The sequence below is a fragment of the Helianthus annuus genome, chromosome 11, assembly GCF_002127325.2.
Source record: "Helianthus annuus cultivar XRQ/B chromosome 11, HanXRQr2.0-SUNRISE, whole genome shotgun sequence".
Classification (NCBI taxonomy): Eukaryota; Viridiplantae; Streptophyta; class Magnoliopsida; order Asterales; family Asteraceae; genus Helianthus; species Helianthus annuus.
The window spans coordinates 26,166,093-26,177,579 of NC_035443.2; the positions used below are offsets into that span (position 1 = coordinate 26,166,093).

Below are 11,487 nucleotides of genomic sequence, written 5' to 3' on the forward strand. Positions count from 1 at the left end.
TACGAATGATTTCGATCAAACATACCGGTTTTACAAAACGTGCGCATATTTACGAAACGTGCATGATTTTCTAATGGGTATGGGCGACACAGTCGAGGTGATTCGACACAGTCGAGGTGATTCGACACAGTCGAGGGGATTCGACACAGTCGAGGGGATTCGACACAGTCGAGGGGATTCGACACATTCGAGGGGATTCGACACAGTCGAGGTGCTTCGACACAGTCGAGGTGTTTTGACACAGTCGAGGTGATTCACACAGTTGAGGTGATTCGACACTAAAAAAAATCGTCTACACAGGTTGAGTACTTCCTATGTCGTCGCATACTTTAATGTCCTCGCGAAACATTAACGATCAACCTGTTCATAGACACTTTACATACCCATTTACAACACTAAAACTTTCATATATTCATAAGATTCATTTGATGGAAACTCACAAATACATGGATTTACAAACTTTGGTAATGTTTTTCAAATTATACCTAAGTAAGAGGACGCGCTGATCCTGCTTACAAAGGTTCGTTTGGGCTCGGCCCATTCTCTCTCGTGCAATGCACAAACACTCTCGTGGGCTAGACTCACAGTTCTCATATATCATGCCAAGAAAATGCTTTTACTATATTTTCTCAACAACTTTAAAACCGGTTATCAAAAAGATTTCTTTTGAATCTTTTCAATACAAACTATGAACTCGCTCAACTTTATGTTGACTTTTTCGCATGTTCTTTCTCAGGTTGCATTTTCAAAACTATGGAACGGTTGGAATAGGAGAACCCATGGGAATTCGAGTACTTAGCGGCGTTCATGTTCTTGAAGTCTTAGCTTATTTGCTTCCGCTGTGCAATGAAGGTACCAGTCCAGTCACGCCAGCTCTGATATTTCGGGGTGTGACAGATTGGTATCAGAGCTATAGGTTTCAGCGAATTAGGTTTCTGTAGAGACACCTAGGCTTTAACCTCACTATCCTCGGGGACTTAGATATTAAGACTTGAATTCATACAGAACGCCGAAGACTCGTATATGGGTTCCAACCGTTGCCAAGAACAATGAGTCAACTATTTTGATTTTAAACATGCACAAGAGTTGCGTTTGATACATGTTACACGAAAGAATTACACACAAAAATCAAAACTTTGAGAGTTTTGTATAACATGTATTTAGGACCTTCGGAAAACTTATGTCGAAACTCATTAAAGGTCCTCACTTGAAAACCGTGACTAACCACTCGGGCAAACACCATTATATATATTGTCTATGCTATTTTAATTACCCTAGCAGGTAATCTACGTGGAACGAAACGCTAGTACGCGAGTTTACATGAAACTTAAACTATACGTCAGCGGACATCGAAGTATATCACACACGACTTTCGAGACAAGGCCTTGGGAAAACATGACTGGGCACGACAACAACGATGCTAATCCTGTCTGTGGGAGAGCTACCAACCGAAATGCAGCACTTTGCAACGTGATCCTGCAAATGACACGAGTCACGCTGAGGTACGTTAAAACAGGATTTCACAACAGTCGGTACTTAGTCTGAAGAGACTCGCAATGGTTGGCGCTGCAAAAGAAGTCACACGTCTTCGTATCCCCCCTATTTCATTTACGACAATTACACAATGTTCGACATTCCATGGTAATGTCAACTAACCAACGTTATCACGTGGAATTCCAGGTAAAGTCCTCAAATTTATTTTGTTTTAATTCTGACTTTGCAGATAATGAGTAGATTTTCATATTTCTACTCCCCCTAATGGTCATTGCATCACGAAGATTTCTTCCATGGTAGCGAATACTCATTTGCTTATTTCTTGACAAACTCGTATGCTGCACATGCATTATTTGTTATGCATGTGGTTTCACTTTGAATGGTTGTTTTACCAACATTTCATATGTTATTTCGCCATACTCAAAATTTGCATTGTGATCTAGACGACCCGTTTTATTGCAAAGTGTTGACTCTTTGATATCGAGTCAACGAACTCATTGAAACTCATTACTCTTGAATTACCTTACATGGTTTGTTCATTGTAACCATGTCGAAATTCTTTTGTTAACACATGCATTCATTGTTGGAATGTGACTAAACCAAGTTCAATTGTTTGAACTTGCTCGTAATATATATTCGATTCAAGATTCCATATGATGGGATTGAGGCCATCATATTCGAAATAATCCCAACAAGCACTTCATTTGCTTTGAACCATAACATGCTTGTTTGGTCTTTGACTTCATTGAATCGTTTCTCTGATCACGATCACCTTGTGGTGGCGTTTTTCACAAGTTTGAAGCTTGCGCTAATCTCGTTGTTCACCTCATGTACGGATTTAATTATTTATTTGTTTATTGATATTAAATCCGCTTGTTAGATTGGTTGTATTAATTAGTCTTAATGCAATCATGTATTAAAATATTGGTACACAAGTTCGTGTTAAATATTCCAGTGTACCTCTTAACGGTTCTTTCACCATTGAGCGAACATTTTGTGATATTCATTGCTTTTCATCTTCGCTCGAAAACATTGTTTATTTGTTCCATTTTCGGTTGTAGATCCTATGAAAATTATTTGAAACAAATATTCAGATTTACTTCGTGAACCCCTCGCTTGATTTCAAAACACGGTGATACTCGTTTAATCACTGCTATTATTGAATTGTTTCAATCACTATGACACCTTGTGGTGTCGGTATAAACTTGTAGCTTTGGCTAATCATGATCGAGCATTTCATGCAAAACACAGGTGGTACTTGTTCGATCACCGCTATTATTGAATTGTTGCATTCACTACGACACCCTGTGGCGTCGGTCTAAACTTGTAGCTTGTGCTAATTACTATCAGTCGTTTCATGCGTAACTATTTATGCTTTTCGTTTGACACATTATTCAAATAGTCTTAATGCAATTATGTATTAAGACGATAATACACCATGTTCGGTTGTATTTTATTTCGGTGTATCCTTGCAATTCAACAATGTCAACACTTTGATGTTATCTTATTCATTTATTGGTTCGATAGTTGACAATCATTTTCACGTTTCTATATCATTTAAGATTGTTGATCTCTAAGTTCATTTTTATGACCAAAGCAAGTTTCGTTCAACAATGAATTCGATTGTCTCTAAAAGTTAATTGCAGATCATAAACATTTGTTTGGACATCTATTGGTCATAATCTCTTTTGTTTGACCCGTGTAAACTCAGTCACATTGGTGATAGTATCACAACATCTCGTTCACTTGACATCGATTTCTGGAGCAGACTCAGTTGAACTGTTGGGTTCTTATTGGTGCAAAATGTCCCTACATTCATGTAATCACAATAAGTCTCGATTCGATTACGCGGTCATTCACTTAGTATTATTCGGACTTACCTATGAACGACACAACTATGACGAGATAACATAGTCTAAATTTCGAGGATGAAATTTCTACAACATGGGGAGAATGTGACAACCCGCAAATTCAGGACAACATCTTTACACGCTCTAATCTCGTACACATCATGATCTTAGATTATAGACTTAGTTTTTCTTTATATATATTGGGTATTCATATACATAGAATCTCTATTCGTGTCACAGTTTGCATTTGGTAATTTTTAGAAATTACCGGGTCACACACGAGTTAGCCCGACACGCACGAACGTTGGTGATGCTTGTCCAAATACTTAGGAAATCACTCTATAGTATTATTATGTGTGTAATACTATAAATATACATATTTAGATATATATTTGTTATTATTTGAGGTTTTCGACGTGTGGTTGAGAAGTATATTTGCGTACGCGGTTAGCACGACACGAATACAAACATATAAAATATTTTTATACACCCAACACATTCATATTCTTTTATGAGAACTCATTTCATTATTTTTCATAATTTTTATCAATCCATTTCAGTTTGGGGGTTTAATGATATTTGTCATAAAAAAAAAAAAAGGTTAGTAACTTCATCATTTTAATAACCAACAACAAGATCAAATCGAATAGTCAATCCAAACTTTTACAACCCATGCCTTCTATATTTTCTTTTTCTATCGATGGATCAAAAGAAAAGACAAGCTACTGAGATAATCAAATCATTTAACTTAATCTAACACTCAAGTTATATGTTTATTAGCGGAAGGAATATTATTGACAGCCCCTTGATTTTAAATGAACTTTGCTCGTGGGCCAAGAGATCGAAGAACATTATTTCCCTCTTTAAGGTCGATTTTGAAAAGGCGTACGATTGCCTAAATTGGAAGTTTTTAGTTACAGTCCTTATGCACATGGGCTTTCCGGCCAAATGGAGGTGTTGGATAATGGGCATTCTCTATGCGGGTTCAGCGATGGTCTTAGTCAACGGTTCCCCTTCGTCTGGTTTTGCATTCGAAAGGGGTCTTAGACAAGGAGACCCGCTGTCTCCATTCCTTTTTATCTTGGCACTGGAATCTCTCAATTTAATTATGGAGCGTGCGACAGAGTCGGGGCTGTTTAGCGGCATTAAACTCCCGAATGGGGGACCCACGGTGTCCCACTTATTTTACGCGGATGATGTGGTGTTTGTGGGCAACGGTAACAGTGAACAAGCTAAGAACCTTGCAAGAATTTTGCGTTGTTTTTTTCTTGCTTCTGGTCTCAAAGTTAGCCAGTCTAAAAGTAAGGTATACGGTGTGGGGTTGGACGATTCTCAGATGTCGGTGGTGACCACGACCCTCGGGTGCAGCCATGGTGTTATACCTTTCAATTATCTAGGGATGGTTGTGGGAGGCAATATGAATAGGGTTGCTAGCTGGAAACCGGTGGTGGACCGGTTCAACGGGGTATTATCAAGATGGAAAGGCAGATTCATGTCCTTTGCGGGTCGGGTTATTCTAGCGAAAGCGGTACTTGGTAACCTGCCGACATACTATTTATCTCTCTACAAGGCTCCAATGAAAGTAGTAAATACTCTGGAAGGGATAAGACGCAAGTTCATATGGGGATGCGGGCAATCCAACGGCAAAATAAGATGGGTTGGCTGGGAGAGGTTGATTACGGCAAAAAAGAGGGGTGGGTTGGGGCTTGGAAGCATAAAAGAAGCAAACATGGCACTACTTCTCAAATGGTGGTGGAGGCTTAGGGACGATAACGAGCATCTGTGGGCCAAGGTCATTTTAGCGTTACATGGCAGGAACTGGAAAGAAGAGCTGATTCCAGTAAACAAAAACCAACCGGGAATATGGAAAAACATAGCAGCAATACATAAGGATTTTGAAAAGAAAGGCATCGACGTTTACAAAAAATTGGTGTGTAAGATGGGTGGTGGCGAAAAGGTTAGATTCTGGGAAGACGTTTGGTTTTCAAATTGCAGAATGAAGGATTCGTATCCTAGTCTATACAAGTTGGCTGAAAACAAAAGGGCGTTCGTTAAAGAAAATTATAAATCGACAACCGAAGGGGTGGAGTGGGATTGCAAGTGGATCGCTGTCCCGGAAAACGCACAGTGCCGGGCAGAATTTAATTCTATGATGGAGCGACTGGGGAGTTTCCATATAACAGGTGGTAAAGATGTTTGGGGCTGGATGACGAACTTAGTCGAAGCCTTCACAGTCAAAGCAGTTAAAGCCGATCTCAACGCGCTCGGTCCTCAAATCACCAATCTGGACGGAATTAAGTGGTGCAACTGGGCAATCCCAAAGGCCAACTTGTTGGCGTGGAGAAGTGTCCAAGGCAGGATCCCCACACGGGTCGAACTTAGCAAAAGAGGAGTGCAGGTGGGCAACGTACTCTGCCCAAATTGCGGTCAGATGGAGGAAACGGTGGACCACCTACTAGTATCCTGTGCTACAACGAGAGCTCTTTGGTGGTTGATTGGTACTTGGATGCGAATGGATGGATTGTGTTCGACTGGATCGGTAAGGGACTTATTACTTCTGATAGAAAACGCAGCACTAACAAAGAAAAGGAAAATGGCCGCAAAGTGTGTCGCGGTGGCTGCATTGTGGAAAATTTGGCTGTACAGAAACGAAAAAGTGTTTCGAGGTACCTTCTCAACAAACTGCAGAATTCTGGAGGATGTTATGGAAAGCACTTATTTATGGCTCAAGAACAGAGCAAAATTAGAATGTATTGGTTATGAGGAATGGTGTATTATGGGCCCAAATATGATTATGGGATAGATGATATAGGGTCTGTACGTTTTGTTTTGCTAGCTACTGGCTAGCTTTTTGGTTGAATGAAATTCCCCTTTCTGTTAAAAAAAAAAAAAAAAAAAAAAAATATGTTTATATTTTTATAATATAAAAACCATATCTATCCTTAGCTATTCTACCCAAGGACAAACTTAATCATTTGACTCAACCTACCCTATGCTTTCAATCGGTTTTCCTCCACAAAAGTCATCACCTTTTTTTTTGTCACCCCTTATGCAATCTATAACCATGAGTTAATGTATGAAAATTTAAAATCCAATTGGCTCTAGATACTACACCATCTACCCACACACATTCCACTCCTCCACGACTCATCCTCTACCCCTCCTTTTTTTTGTTTATTTATGTTCATCAAACTACAAGTTTACAAGGATACAAGTGTAGTTTCAAGATTCAAGTTTTTAAGTTCAAAGTTCATATATCATACTCCTTCTCCTTGCTTGCTCATTGTAAGTAAATTTTATAAAAAAAATGTTTTTGTTTTCATCAGATTATGATGCTCAAGTTCACCCAAAGACTAGATGGTTCTCGTTAAAAAGATCAAATATTCATAAATTTCTTCTTAAAAGACTTATTTCATTTCTTTTTTAAAGGAAATATATTTAATAAAACTATCAGTTAATCTTCATGTGTTTTAAAAATATCTAGAGTCATGTTCATAAGCTCACTAGATTCATGTGCATGTTACAAGTTGTTGTACGTATACCTATAACTAGTTCATATTGGATTATTTTTTTTAGTGTATAAATCTAAATATTTATTTGAGGGTAAAATATGTGATTTAAAACACCAAAATGTATATTGGGAAATATAGTCTTGGGAAATATAATTATTTGGATGATTATTTACAAAAATGGTGCTTTATAAACCCTATGTGTTCAATATATGTGAATATACATATATATATATATATATATTGTATTCTTTTTAGGAATATGTATATATATTTAGTGAAAACTATGGATTTCTAAGTTTAAGAGCCTATTTTGTAACTTAAACATATATTTAATATACTTAGAGAAGTTACAAAGTTTAAAATTTTAGATAAATATAAGCATATAATTATAAGGAAAATTGGTGGATTTTGAAAGTGTGAACACTTATATACCTATTGTTACCAGGTATTAGTTGATAAAAATAATTCGTTAAACTTGAGGTTTTCATTTCAACTAAATTCATAAATATATGTATTTTTTCAGAAAATATATATGTGTATGTGTGTTTAACGATTTTCTATGGAGTTATACTTTCACTTAATCTATGAAGTATTTTGGGGAAACGTATAGTGTAGTAATATCGATATATATAATTTTCATACCAATAAGACAAGTTTCGATAAGTATATTTACATATCCAAAAATAAATATACATATACTTGGTTGGTTATTCACAAAAAAAAAAAAAAAAAAAAAAAAAAAAAAACGGAATAGAGTATTTCAATAAATGTTAATCACTAACGGGTCATTGAGTTAACAAATTTTCTAAGCGGAAAACCTTCCAAACGAGTCTAGTAAGTTGGGTGAACAACTTGCATGAGAGAACAACCTCGCTTAGATTTTGAGGTGTCCTTTATGTTTAGGGCACGAGTGGGTCGGCTTTCCATTATTTCGGGCTTTTATTTGCTAGCATTTGTACGGAAATTGAGGTGAGTTCATAACCCCCACTTTTTACTGTTTTACATTTTTATAAATGTTTTCGGGGGTGGAAAGACATGCAAGTTTTGCAAAAATAAACAATTTTTCAATGAACGAAAACTCATATTTCTAAACCGTGTTGCGAATGAATTTCAAGGAACTTAAATGGTTTACGAATGATTTCGATCAAACATACCGATTTTACAAAACGTGCGCATATTTACGAAACGTGCATGATTTTCTAATGGGTACGGGCGACATAGTCGAGGTGATTCGACACAGTCGAGGGGATTCGACACAGTCGAGGGGATTCGACACAGTCGAGGTGCTTCGACACAGTCGAGGTGATTTGACACAGTCGAGGTGATTCACACAGTTGAGGTGATTCGACACTAAAAAAAATCGTCTACACAGGTTGAGTACTTCCTATGTCGTCGCATACTTTAATGTCCTCGCGAAACATTAACGATCAACATGTTCATAGACACTTTACATACCCATTTACAACACTAAAACTTTCATATATTCATAAGATTCATTTGATGGAAACTCACAAATACATGGATTTACAAACTTTGGTAATGTTTTTCAAATTATACCTAAGTAAGAGGACGCGCTGATCCTGCTTACAAAGGTTCGTTTGGGCTCGGCCCATTCTCTCTCGTGCAATGCACAAACACTCTCGTGGGCTAGACTCAAATTTCTCATATATAATGCCAAGAAAATGCTTTTACTATATTTTCTCAACAACTTTAAAACCGGTTATCAAAAAGATTTCTTTTGAATCTTTTCAAAACAAACTATGAACTCGCTCAACTTTATGTTGACTTTTTCGCATGTTCTTTCTTAGGTTGCATTTTCAGAACTATGGAACGGTTGGAATAGGAGAACCCATGTGTTGGTGCAGTCATCTGTCGACTACGTCTAATGTCGAGTCCGGGTTGCGATGCGGATCTGGTCAAGCATGATGTCATCATGTTTAATGATGACATCATGTGACATCATCATAATATGGACATCTTCAAAGCAACAACAAACGACAAAACATATTGGTTTTGAAAGTGTTATAAAGATCTTGTGTTATGATAGGACCAATTGAAGGTCCAATGGGAAGGCTACAATTGATGGTCCAATAGAAAGTTGTTCTTGAAGGCTCAATTATAAAGTTCATTTAAAGACTTAGTCAACACATGGAGGATCGCTTATAAGGAAACATGATGAATCGCTTATACGGCATTTTAGGTGAATCGCTTTTATGGTCAAAGTGGGATCGCTTATATGAACGGTCATTGGAGCGTCCCTAGTTTAGTATAAATAGGCTACTTTGTTATTTCATTTGTAACAGTTCAGAATTTGGTACCGAGGTATTGCCGGTTTTCCTTGTAAGCATAAACAGTGTTAAATCAATATACAAGAGGTTTAGAGTGTGAATCAAGCTGTGTACGCATCCGTTTCTTTGTTTCCGCCTCTGAAACGGAGTTGAGCTCTTCCGAACGACTCGTTTAGGTCGAAATCCGATCCTACACCATGGGAATTCGAGTACTTAGCAGCGTTCATGTTCTAGAAGTCTTAGCTTATTTGCTTCCGCTGTGCAATGAAGGTACCAGTCCAGTCACGCCAGCTCTGATATTTCGGGGTGTGACACGAATGACCACTGAATGTCGAATTTATCGTGGGTGATTGATCATGTTCATAATCATTTCTCGTCTTTTCTCTGAGGCTGAGGAATTTTTCGAAATGACCCCGATCTTGAATTTACCGACATGCTTCCTTGCTCCACATACCAAAATTCTTCTCTTTGAAGCTATCCAATATTTCCTGTAATAAACAAAAAAAAACGCAATTTTGTTAACAATCACAAATTTAAAAAGAATCATATCTTGCTGAGAGGAAAAGGGTGTTAAGATCATCCGTTAACTGCTCAAAGAAAGCTGAAGTCTCCGAGTTAGTTCTATAGTACGCAAACGAACGACCACTGAGTGTCGAATTTATCGTGGGTGATTGATCATGTTCATAATCATCATCAACTGCTCCTTGATCCAATGAAGAAACTGTAGAAGACTCAAACCCTTCTTCAAAATCCTTCGGGGCTCACGCAAGGAATGGGCAACCACCATTTCTTGTCTTTTCTCAAAGGCTGAGGAATTTTTCGAAATGACCCCAATCTTGAATTTCTTGACATGCTTCATTGCTCCACATACCAAAATTCTTCTCTTTGAAGCTATCCAATATTTCATGTAATAAACAAAAAAAACGCAATTTTGTTAACAATCACAAATTTAAAAAGAATCATATCTTAATGAGAGGAAAAGGGTGTTTTGGTCTTACCAACAGGAGCGCGTCGAGCTTCTTTAAGGCTGGAAGGTTGATATAAATATCCGACCTTGGTCGGCTAGACATCACCTCCATGGCTTTTCCATTCTGTAAACTATGTGACATTGGGATAAATTCTACGATGAATCACAAACCGAGAGTAAGCAGTTAATCTCCCGTTTCCACATCATCTTCTTCTCGAGATGCAACGGCTCTAACTTTTGATGTTGGCCAAACATAGAAGCTACAAAGATCGAAAACAAAAAAAAAACTTATAAACACATGAATACGTTATAGCGCGTCGCAGTGTACAAATCATTAACACACCAGATAGAAAATGTGTACCGTAAAAATTTGTGATGGCATTAGAAACAGTAACCGCAGTAGAAACTCCTTTGCCGCTGCCAGACATGTCTTCTCCCAATAAAAGTTTTGCGAATCTTTCTTTCATCATTTCGAGCTCTGTTTCAAAAATATATCAAGAACAAAACCTTAAAAAATGGATTTTGTTCTCATTTCAAGGGGTTTTTGAATGTATGTTTGAGTTTTATTATAGTGATTTAAAGTTGCTATAGAAAGTAAACTAATAATTACATTAAATTTCGCAACATATAACGCCAAGTGAATTGAAAAGAAACTAATTTTGAAATTCAAGCAAAATTCATATCATCTGAAAAGTCAAAGCATTTATTTCCTGTCAATGGGTCATAACTCATAACTAACATGATTTTGTGATGATTATGTAATGATTTTGTAACCAACAACTACAGGTAAACTAATTCTAATGCAATAAAAACTCACCCAAATCCATAGGTTCATGACTCTCAAGCTTATCTTCTTCGGTTTCAAACATGTGAGTCGGTTTCTTTAATTCAAATCTTGACAGGGCGGGCCGGTAAGGGGATCTCCCGGCAGCCGGCCAGCATACCGGAGACTGCGTCTCCGACGAACAGCTGTTAAGATCATCTGTTAACTGCTCAGAGAAAGCTAGGTTAGAGCAACATGTACTACACGGGTTGAAGATTATAAAATGTATAGTACATAATCCTATAAATAATTTTTATAAATGATATACAATATTAAATTAAACTACAATGATAATTCAAAAAAACCTATAAACAATTCATGATGATGAGAAAATGAAACTACGATTATAAATCTAACTGGTTGGTTAAACACATATGCAGTGGCGAAGCTTGAGATTTCCGACCGGGGGGTCGAAAACGTATATACCTAATAAAATTATAAAACCGGGGGGTCGAAAACGTATATACCTAAAAAAATTTATACGAAAACTACATGAGCGAAAAGTTCGCGGGGTTATACCCCCCCCCCTACAAAGTTGCGCCCTGCCCATATG

At 37.3% G+C, this 11,487-nt stretch overlaps 1 long non-coding RNA gene across 2 annotated transcripts; it reads right to left on the bottom strand.

The window, feature by feature from the left end:
* Nucleotides 1-9,463: 9,463 nt before the first annotated feature.
* On the bottom strand, nt 9,464-11,100 carry LOC118483914. 2 transcript variants are annotated; one of them, XR_004872281.1, is made up of 5 exons: nt 10,929-11,100; nt 10,473-10,589; nt 10,143-10,371; nt 9,733-10,035; nt 9,464-9,632 (listed from the first exon to the last, which is right to left on the bottom strand). It is a non-coding gene; the product is annotated as an uncharacterized LOC118483914 (long non-coding RNA). The 2 variants fall into 2 exon arrangements; XR_004872280.1 differs by having other exon boundaries at nt 9,464-10,035.
* Nucleotides 11,101-11,487: the final 387 nt, after the last annotated feature.